General features: G+C 42.3%; 1 pseudogene; it reads left to right on the forward strand.

Moving 5' to 3' along the window:
* Nucleotides 1-317: 317 nt before the first annotated feature.
* LOC147002432 (uncharacterized) lies at nt 318-1,837 on the forward strand (annotated as a pseudogene).
* Nucleotides 1,838-10,396: the final 8,559 nt, after the last annotated feature.

Genomic DNA, 10,396 nt, shown 5'->3' on the forward strand with positions numbered 1-10,396 from the left:
CTCATTTTTTTTTTTTCTATCAGGTCACTGTTTGGAGGCCAACCGGAAACCTTGAGAGTTGGCGACTGGGCATGGCTTCCATACCTTGTGTGTAGCAGCCATCTTGAGACTGGGCGTGGCTGAGGTCCCACCTGTCAGGGACAGGTATAAAAAGGGATGCCTGAGAGGCAAGGGCTTCTATTCTAAGCTGTGAGCTTCTGTCCCTAGGTGATCTCTCTCTGTTCAGGAGACCACACACCTGACTAGAGACAGATCACAAGCTGAGTCTGGCGTGCAGATCGAACTTAGAATATCCAGTCTTGTACTCTGGAACAGTCATGGAGACAAGCTCCGAGGCAGGTATCCTGCAGAAGCTGCTGAATCGCCTTTGCCAGGAGACTGACCCAGGAAAGATCTACAAAACACTGAAGGAACTGTCTTCTCTTCCTATTCTGTGTGACAGCCTGGCAGAGATTGGCTCCAGACAGACCATCAAGTCCTTGAAGAAACAGCAACTCCTCTTCCCCTTTGTGAAAGACTTAGTGGCCCGGTGGTCCACTGGGTTCCTGCTTGGACCCCAGCTTCAGCAGGCCAAGCAGGACTTTGACTTGGAGAAGGGCCTCACAACAGAAGGCCGGAGTACCTCACCAGAAGAGAAGCCCCAGGAGCAAGCATCCCAGGAAGCCTGCAGACATGGAAGAGAGGTTTACCTCTGGCTTTGCAGCAGCATCAGCAGCCACTCAGGCAGAATCTCTTGCTTAAGCAAGAGCAGAAAGTCACACAAAAGGTCCAAACATCTGGCACCTCACAATCAAAGCCCGCATCCAGGAGAAAACTGGAGCCCTGAGCTGCAGCAAGATGTCCAGAACCTGGTGCACCTAGGAATGTCCAGGGCGAGGCTGGTGGAGCCTTGGCAGCAGGAAGGGGCCAAGCCCCTCTCCAGAAAGACCGGGGCTGGGCCACAGGAACGCAAAGGGCTTGTGTTTGGTGGGCACAGAAAGTGCCAGCCACCAGGCAACTGGGCACAGGAGGAAGCCCCTGGAGCTGGTTCCTCCTGGGCTTGCCTCAATGGGAAGTGCTGCTCTCCTTCCTCTTAGGAGTGTCCACGGGGCAAGAGGCAGAGATGGGAACCCCCGTGTCCAGTCAAGGACCAGAGTCCTCCTGCAAAGGTGCCTCGAGGTGAATCTGGAAATTCCATGGATCTGAGTCCCAGTGCTGCCTGTGCCATTCCAGAGGCTGACTCCAGTGAACAAGCCTGGTTCGAATGGAAACTTGACAAGGAGACATCTTCCTCTCAGCAGGATCAAGAAGCCTCACCTTGTGGATGGGCGCTCAGGAGGAACAACAGAACCAAGTCTATTCAGGTTGCAGGCCTGCAGCAAGAGTCCAGAAGAAGCACACTGGAACCAGGGATGGTGCTCACTGCCAGGCTGGCAAGGACAAAGCTGGTCCTGGGCAGCCAGAAGAGATGTCCGGGCTCCAGGCCCACAGGTGCAAGGAATCCTACAGCCAGCCTGAGTCCCACACAGCCTTGCAGCTTCAGGGTTCCCAAGAGGAGAGGTTTCAAACCCTCAGAGCCTGCATCCAAAGCACAAGAGCTAAGAGGCCTCAACCCAGACAGACAATGATGGTCTCCTTCTTCACTGAGCTGATTAGCCACAGCCAACAAGGAGAGTCAGGACTCACTGGGGTTGCCTCTGTCCAAAATCCGCATAGTCTTTCTGAGGCTACTGCCCATTCTGGAGCCCAGAGGGCTTCCTGCCTTCTCCCAGGAGAAACAGGCACCAAAACTGCCCCTGCTAAAAGACCTGCTCCTCTCATGGCCAAGACCCTGAAGGACTACAGAAAGCGCTTCTAAAACGGTGATCCTCAGATGCATTCCACCACCACAAAACCTGCAACACCTAAGACTTGGATTGACTGGACACACAGGTGCTTCCCTCCAGGGACTGTCACATTGTACACCCTGGCTTTCAGGCTAAGGACAGACTTCCCACCAGCCACTCTTGGCATTCTCCCAGGACTTCTCTACAGAATTTTCCACACCTTAAATTTTTTCCCATGTCAAGTTTTAAAACATCTTCAAAAATAAATCAGTATCTCTCCCCCAATCAAATTTGTGGGTTTGTCTTTATATTTCTTTAGAAAGATTGATACCCATAAACATAGATACTTGCTTAGCAGTGGGACAAAGAGACTAACAGTCTGCCTGCTGACAGTTTTGCAAAGATACATGTAGGATAATAGATGGAAGAGTAGATACCTAGAGTCACAAAGAGAAGTAGGCACATCAATATGTTTGTGGAAGTCTGGCAGTAGACTTGACATCAGTGCCCACAAACCAGTAGGAATGAAGGCAGGGAATCAAAAAGGCCTTAAACATGAAAAGAAAACACTTCAATATAATCCAAACTAAATTGTGTGTTTGAGTGTTTATGTGTGTGTTTGTGTGCGTGTGGGGGTGGGGGGGGGGGTGGGGGGGGTATGTGTTACAACCATTTGTATGTGTGTGATGAAGAATAGGAATGGAGCACAAGTACAGAGAGGCTGAGATAGAGAAAGAGACCGAGACAGAAATAACCTGACTATACAGGATTAAGAACAAAACTGAACCAAAGTTTCCAGACATTACCTCTCAATGGGGTAAGAGCTCAGATGTATTGGCACCTAAACTTAGACCATGCCTTAGAGAGTTCGTGGGATGCAAGCAACGTCACATGTTGGGGTCAGCAAAAGCCAAGGGGAAAACCAGCAGTATACCCACTAATTTTAAAGTGAGTATTGGGTAATCACACATAGTGTGTAAAGGAGATACAGTAAAGGGAGATAAAACATTGATGGTGAGAAAAAGAGAGACAGGCATGTGACAGAGAAGCAGGCAAAGATTAAGTTAGAATGAATTCAAGGCCAGCTAAAGATAACCCTAGATATAGAGACACAGAATCCCATCCACAACCCTGAAAAACAAAGGTGTGGCTTTGTACCTGGGTCTATGCACCTGTGTGAATTTCCAGCCCCATTTTTTGAAAATGCTGTCTTTTTCCATTGGATCATTTTGGCTTCATTGTCATAGATCAAGTGACCAAAGGTCTCTGGTTTTATTTTTCGACTTAATTCTATTCCACTGAGTTACTTGCCTGTCTCTGTACCAATATCATGTGGTTTTTGTAATAATTGCACCATAATATAGCTTGAGGTCAGCGATAGTGGTTTACTCAAAAGCTCTTTTATTGTTAAGAATGATGCAACCTAGAAACAAAAGTGCCCATATGTTATGTTCTAATTGATATGTGGATATTACCCCTAAATCTCAGAATGCCCATGATACATCCTACAAATCTTATGAAACTTAAGAAGAAGGGAGACAAAAGTATAGTCACTTCAATCCTATATAGTATGGGGGAAACTAGAGGATGTAGAGAGAGGGAGGGAGTTATCTGTGTGGGAGAGATATATTGGACTGAAAAAGGGGAGGGGAAGGATCAGATATTAAAGTATCAGGAGAGTAGAAAAGAATGTCAGGTAATTAAAAGTAAATATTATTCAGTAGGGGATGGGGACCTGAGGTAGCCACTACAATTCCCAGACTTTCGGGAAGTCAGAGGCACCCAGGACCCAATGAGTATGACATTAGCTAAAATACTCAACAAAGGGAAATCCAACATGTGGAGACAAATTCCAGTATATAGACACAATACCTAGTAGAGGGATGTCCCCATCTATTCATCTCAAAATTTTAAGCCAGATATGCTCCTGTCAATGGAAAGGGAGGGACAGAGACTGTAGGAAAGACAATCCAGAGAGCGCCCCACCTAGGGCTTCATCCCATCCAGATACCAAACCCCACACTATTGTTGATGCCAAGATGTGCCTGCTAACAGGAGGCTGGTATGGCTGTTTCCTGAGATGTTCTACCAGCACCCGACCAACACAGATGCAGATACTCACAGCATACTATTGGACTGAACCCAGGGACCACAATGGAAGAGCTAGGGGAAGGACTGAAAGAGCTGAAAATAACTGCAGTCCCATAGGAAGAACAATATCAACTAACCAGACCACCAGAGATAAAGGGACTAAGCCACCAACCACAGAGTATGCATGGTTGGATCCATGGATTCAGATACATACATAGCATTGGATGGCCTTATCTGACAGCAATAAGAGGGGAAGCTCTTGGTCCTGTGGAGGCTTGATGTCCCAGTGTAGGGGGCTGCTAGTGGTGAAGCAGGAGTGGGTGACTGGGTGAAGCAAATGGGAGTGGGAGGGGAATTTGTGGAGGGGTAACTGGAAAGGGTGATAGCATTATAAATTTAAATAAATACAATGATTAAAAAATAAATAAAAAGTCAGGAAACACTCTTACCTCCTATAGAAACTAGTGGGGAAGCCCCACTCAATTCCCAATTCGGCTTGCACCCAAAAAATGACGAAGGACCATCTTGATGTAATTACGTGAGGTCATTTAATGGTGGAGCTCCGGACCAACATGCATCCCACACAGGAGATAAGGGATGTCGGCCACCGGGGCTAGAAAAGTAGGGGTTTTTATGGGGTAAGGGTCTTAGGGGTGTGGAATTCAGCATAGTGACACACTATTGGCTTATTCAAACATCAGCAAAAAAATTACATGTATGTGCAGGGTTTCAGAGTTCTGTGAATTGTTGACTCAGTTTAGATAGCCCTGTTATGTCTGCACATTCCTCTTTATCTTTAAGGTTAAGGTGTTCCCAGGAATGTTTGAACTAAGGGGCATACCCAGGTTTGTTTTTCTTTTTTTCTCAGCCCCAGGCAGCCTCTAGGCTCACAAACAACTAGCAATTTCTGAGTATTTTATATGACTTACAGGTCTTGAAATTTCATCTTTCTTTCACCTCATGATATGCTCATCTGTGTTATATCTCATCAAATTACAGCATGAGTTTCAAGAATTTTGTCAAATTTGATTCATGGTTAGATTACAAGGAATTTGTTGATTAGTGTTGATTACCTAATTAATAAGATTAAGAAATGGTCACCAAATTAGTAATACATACTTCTTGATATTTCTACAGTTTATTTATCAGGAAAGCTATAATTGTCAGAAGGAATCCTCCTTCATAGAAAAAATCCATTGCCTATAAGAGTGTGGAAAAAAAGGGATCTATGGGGTTGGGGATTTAGCTCAGTGGTAGAGCACTTGCCTAGCAAGCACAAGGCCCTGGGTTTGGTCCTTAGCTCTGGAAAAAAAATATATATCTATTTAGCACTGTACAGGTAGACTTAACTCCCTCCTCTGGCTCTTACAGCATTTCTGTCCACTCTTCTCAAGTAATCCTTGATAATATGCAACGTATCTTGTAATTTTGACATATCCATCACCTGTCAATGTAAAAGTCCATAGCTTAAGCAGGAGAGATAAGGTGGGACATCAGGAGGCAGAGAAAATTCTAGGAGAGAGCAGAAACAGGAGATTCACCTGTAAGGAGGCAGGTATATAATGCCTGAGCACAAGTAACCATTCATTTTACAAATAATAGATCTAAATACATGGGTATTTTGTATGATTCTAGTCTGAGCAGTGCCTAGCTATACAGCCAAGGTATTTGGAAAAACATTTTTAGTCTTAGTCTTATTTTTTGGAGCATGGGGCTGGAAGGAAAAACCACCATAAATTTCATCAAAATTTGGCCCAATGTAGTGCATCAATATGTTGTACTAAATATCATTCAGTGGTGTCTACACTGCCTTAGATCATTTAGTTCTCAGATAAAAGAAACTAAAGTTTTATATTTATGATTAGTTTTTAAAGCTCTAGAGCTGGGGAGATATCTACCAACTGAGCAATTAATATGTTTCTTTCCCTACTAATAACACCAAGTTTTAATTGTGTTCTGCCTGGACTGCTCTTATTCAAATTGGCCAGCCTTTATGGCCATGTTTTCACTTACCCCATGACATCATCTCTCTCCATATTCTCCTCTCTTCCTCTGTGGTGTCTTGCCTCAGACCCAAAACCCAGGATCTATATCTCAGCCTTTCTCTCTTCTGCCCAGCTATAGTATATAGGCATCTTTATTCATCTGATAGTTTGTTGTTGTTTTTTTTTTAAGTGTTAAATCGAAACTTCTATTTTATTTTAATATTTAATTAATTATTTTATTTTATTTACATTCCAAGTGTTGCTCCCTCCCCTGGTCCCCTCTCCCACAAATTACCCTACTGACATTCTCTTTTGCCCAACCCCCCCCTCCCCTCTGTGTCTGAGGACATACTGACCTCCTTGGAACATGGACACCCCTATTCCCTAGGGTATATCTCTAGTCTCTAGACAGAAGCCAGTCAAGGCAGTCTTTTGCTCCATCTGTGCCTAGGACCTTACACCTGTCCTTGTTTGTATGCTCTTGGGTTGATGCCTCAGTTCTTGGGAACTATCAGGGGTCCAGATTAGCCTACACTTTTGGTCTTCCTATGGGGTTGCCATCCCCTTTAACTCTGTCAATCCTTTCCCTAATTCTTCTTTAGGGGTCTCTAACCTCATTCCAGTGGGTGGCTTTGAATATATGCATCTGTCTGTCAGCTCCTAGTAGAACCTCTCAGAGGACAACCATGCTAGTCTCCTGTCTGCAAGCACAATATAGCATCAGTAATTGTCACAATCTGGGGCCCACTCCTGGGAAAGATCCCAAGTTTGACTCATAACTGTTTGTCCTTTGGCCTTGCCTTCAGCCACTGCTCCATTTCTGTCCTTGCATTTTTTAAAGACTGGAACAATTTTGGATCAAAAAATTTGAAGGTAGGCTGGTGACCCCATTCTTCCACTGAGGGCCCTCTTTATTCACTGAAGCTGTTCTCTTTAAGTTACATCTCCCTACTGGTGGGCATTGTCTTATTCCTGTGCAAAACATCATGGTGAAGAAGCAAGTTGGGGGGGGAGGGGGAAAGGGTTTTTTCTGCTTACACTTCCACACTACTTTGGTTCATCACCAAAGATGTCAGGAGTGGATGTCACACAGGGCAGCAAGCAGGAGCTGATGCAGAGGCCATGGAGGGATGTTTCTTACTGGCTTGATTCCCCTGGATTACTCAGTTTGTTTTTTTTGTTTTTGTTTTTGTTTTTGTTTTTGAGACAGGGTTTCTCTGTATAGCCCTGGCTGTCCTTGAACTCAGAAATCCACCTGCCTTTGCCTCCGGAGTCCTAGGATTAAAGGTGTGTGCCACCATGCCCAGCTAGTTTGCTTTCTTATGGAACCCAAGACTATCAGCCCAGGAACCGCACCACCCACAATGGTCCTTCTTCCATTGATCACTAATTGAGAAAATGCCTTACAGCTGAATCTCATGAAGGCATTTCCTCACCTGAAACTTTTCACTGTGATAACTCCAGCTTGTGTGAAGTTGACACAAAACTAGACAATACAGGAAGGATGTATAAGCATGTTAAAAAAAAAAAGGATGTAATATGCAGGAATGTAAAACTAATTCTCTAAATGCTAATTCTTAAGTTTTCAAACACCAGTAATTTCATTTTATCAATGTTCCTAGCCAATTACTGAATACTCAACTCTAATTACTATAGAGAGGACTTGTTTGTGTCAGTGCTCTAAAGAGGGAAGAAAATTCATTTAAGATTTCTCTCCAATAGCAAATGGTATTGCAATACTGCTGTGAATGCTTCTGGTTTATCCATTTCCACATTAAAACATTAACTCTTATTATCTACATATTTAATCCTATTCTATATGTTCAGGAATTTCTTGAAAGTATTTAATTTCACTTTTAGCTTTAAAATTTTCACTTGAGAACTATGCAGTTAGTTCTGTTTTTTACAGATCTCCTAAGCCTCAAACATGATTAACCTGTAATATTTGTCTATTGTTTAAATGTAATATGGATTCTGTTCATTTTAGTAAATGAACAGTTAATATTTTTTAACTTTCAATGAAATTTTATTACACAAAGGTTGTCACATAAATGGATACTTCTCTTCTATGTACACAGTCAATCCCACCCTTCACAGAAACGCTGTTTCTAAGCTTCTCATGTGGTGACAAATTGCTACACTCCTGATTTTAACAGAACATTATAGAGAGATACCTCAGTGATGTAAGTTGAAAGCAGGACACTGGCATATGGCTCTTGTACCCAGCGTCAGGAATTACAAAGCATTTTTTTCAAAAATAAAAAAAATTAAATTATCTATAGGCATGGAAAATGACAGCAGTAAACCATTATATATTGTCAAAAGAAACCAGTAACTGATGGTTACAGTGATCCGCCAGCCTTCTCTTCAGTCACTTTCTTCAGGTGACTTCTCTGAAGTTATTGGTAAGGAACCTGCCTTGAGCTTCCTGTCACAATTCATTGATAAGAGTAAAGCACTATTCTAGGAATTAAAACAGGCCATCTCCCATAGTCTCTCACATTCTAGCCATTGCACCCATTCCAGCGACCTTCTCTTTTTTAGGAATTTCTATCACTACTGCTTCACCTATAGTTAGCAAGGAGGCCACCCCAGCAGCATCCAGTAAGACAGATCTTAAAACCTTTGTTTGATCAATGATTCCATTTTTTTAATGTTCACAAAATCTCCCAGCCTAGTGTTATAACCAGCTTCTGAGGAAATCTGCAGAATTTTCTCAATTATCAAAGATCCTCCAACAACTACGTTCTCAGCAATTGCCATTGCAGTAATTTCAAGTGCTCTTTTAATAATTTCTATACCTATTTTCAGATCTTCATTAGCAGGCTTTAATGAATCCATGGCTGGGATGTACCAAAGCAAAGTGCAGCCCTATTCTAAAACCCTTTCTTCTCATTCATTTCAACATGACTTCTACCTCCAATCTTCAACACAGCTATTCCATCTGAAAGTTCAACAAGTAGCTTGTTCAGCTTTTCCTTTATATACTTGCTAGTTGTGATGTCTAGCTGCTCAGTGTTTTTTTTTTAATATATTTGTCTTATCAAATGAATATATACATGCATTTTCGGTTATGTTATATTATGGGAAAGTCAGCCTTAACCCACACTTGGTAAATATCTTTTTTTTTTAATGTATAAAACTAAGAGTAAAATTAACACCCAAGCGCTGTATTTAAGTCTTTACTTTTCAGATGGAGAAGGTTGAAGCAAGAGGATTGCTCTGAATTTGAGGCTAATTTAAGCCACAGAGAGAGGATCCTGTCAGATTTGGCTGGAGAAGTGACCTTGATAAAGAAAGAAAGAAAGAAAGAAAGAAAGAAAGAAAGAAAGAAAGAAAGAAAGAAAGAAAGAAAGAAAGGGAGAGGGGGGGAAGGGAAGATGACATAAATTTTAGTTTTAGAACTTCAGGTGTAAATTCTGAATGCCTAAGAATAATTTTCTTATAAAACATTCATAGGTAAGTGAACTAAACACACAGTTAAAGAAAATGGGCATTTCCTGAAAATCATAATACAACATGAAAACTGAATGAATTTTGTATTGAATATGGATTTTAACTGTTGGGTTGTCTGCACATGGACTGTTTGTAGTCGAGATCCATAGCCATACAATAAATAGATCTTGGGGAGTCTTGTAGAAGACTTTGGGGAAGGATTGAGAAACCAGAAAAGGACAGGGACTCCACAGGAAGACCAACAGTGTCAACTACCTGAAGACTTCAGGGATACCAGACACTGAAACAACAACCAAAAACCATATATGGGCTGAACCTAATCCTCCTGGAAATATGTAGAAGATGTGCAGTCCCCCACTAAATGGAGAATTGGACTGTCTCAGACCTGTTGCCTCCATGTGAAACACTTTCCCCTAACTGAGCTGCCTTGTCTGGCTTCATGGGGAGAGTATGCCACCAGTCCTGCAATAACTTGATGTGGTGTGTGTGTGCGCGTGTGTGTGTGTGTGTGTGTGTGTGTGTGTGTGTGTATGTGTGTGTTTGTAATGTCCAGGGGCCTCCATCACTTCAGATGAGTGGAGGGATAATAGGGTTAGGATCTGTGTGAAGGGGGAATCAGAGGAGAGGGGGCTGATATTGGAATATAAAGTTAATAAATAAAAATTATTAGGAAAGAAATATAACAGACAAGTGATATTGGAGAACAAAGAAAGGTTTGCAATCCCTTTATCATTCTGCATGCATGAGTGAAATACAGTTCTGCTCTCCAGCATTCTATTCATCAGCAACAGGTAAAATAACTGGATCCACATGGATGTACTTGAGCTCTTGTCTGACCTTCAATGCATTCACTAAAGATGGAATGCCAAAACTAAGTAAATGGTTATGGACATAAAGTTTCAATGAATTCCACAGCCTGACATGAATCAATTTTTACTAAGAGTTTTCCTAACTTTACCAAAAAAAATAATCCATGATTAAGACCTAATTTTTCTTTTATTAATGGTATAAGGGAGGATTATGGTGCTGTGAGTAAATGTTATGTAATTATGCTGTATG

This window comes from Mus caroli, unplaced genomic scaffold (assembly GCF_978045245.1).
Source record: "Mus caroli unplaced genomic scaffold, Mus_caroli_1 scaffold_10, whole genome shotgun sequence".
In the NCBI taxonomy this organism is placed as follows: Eukaryota; Metazoa; Chordata; class Mammalia; order Rodentia; family Muridae; genus Mus; species Mus caroli.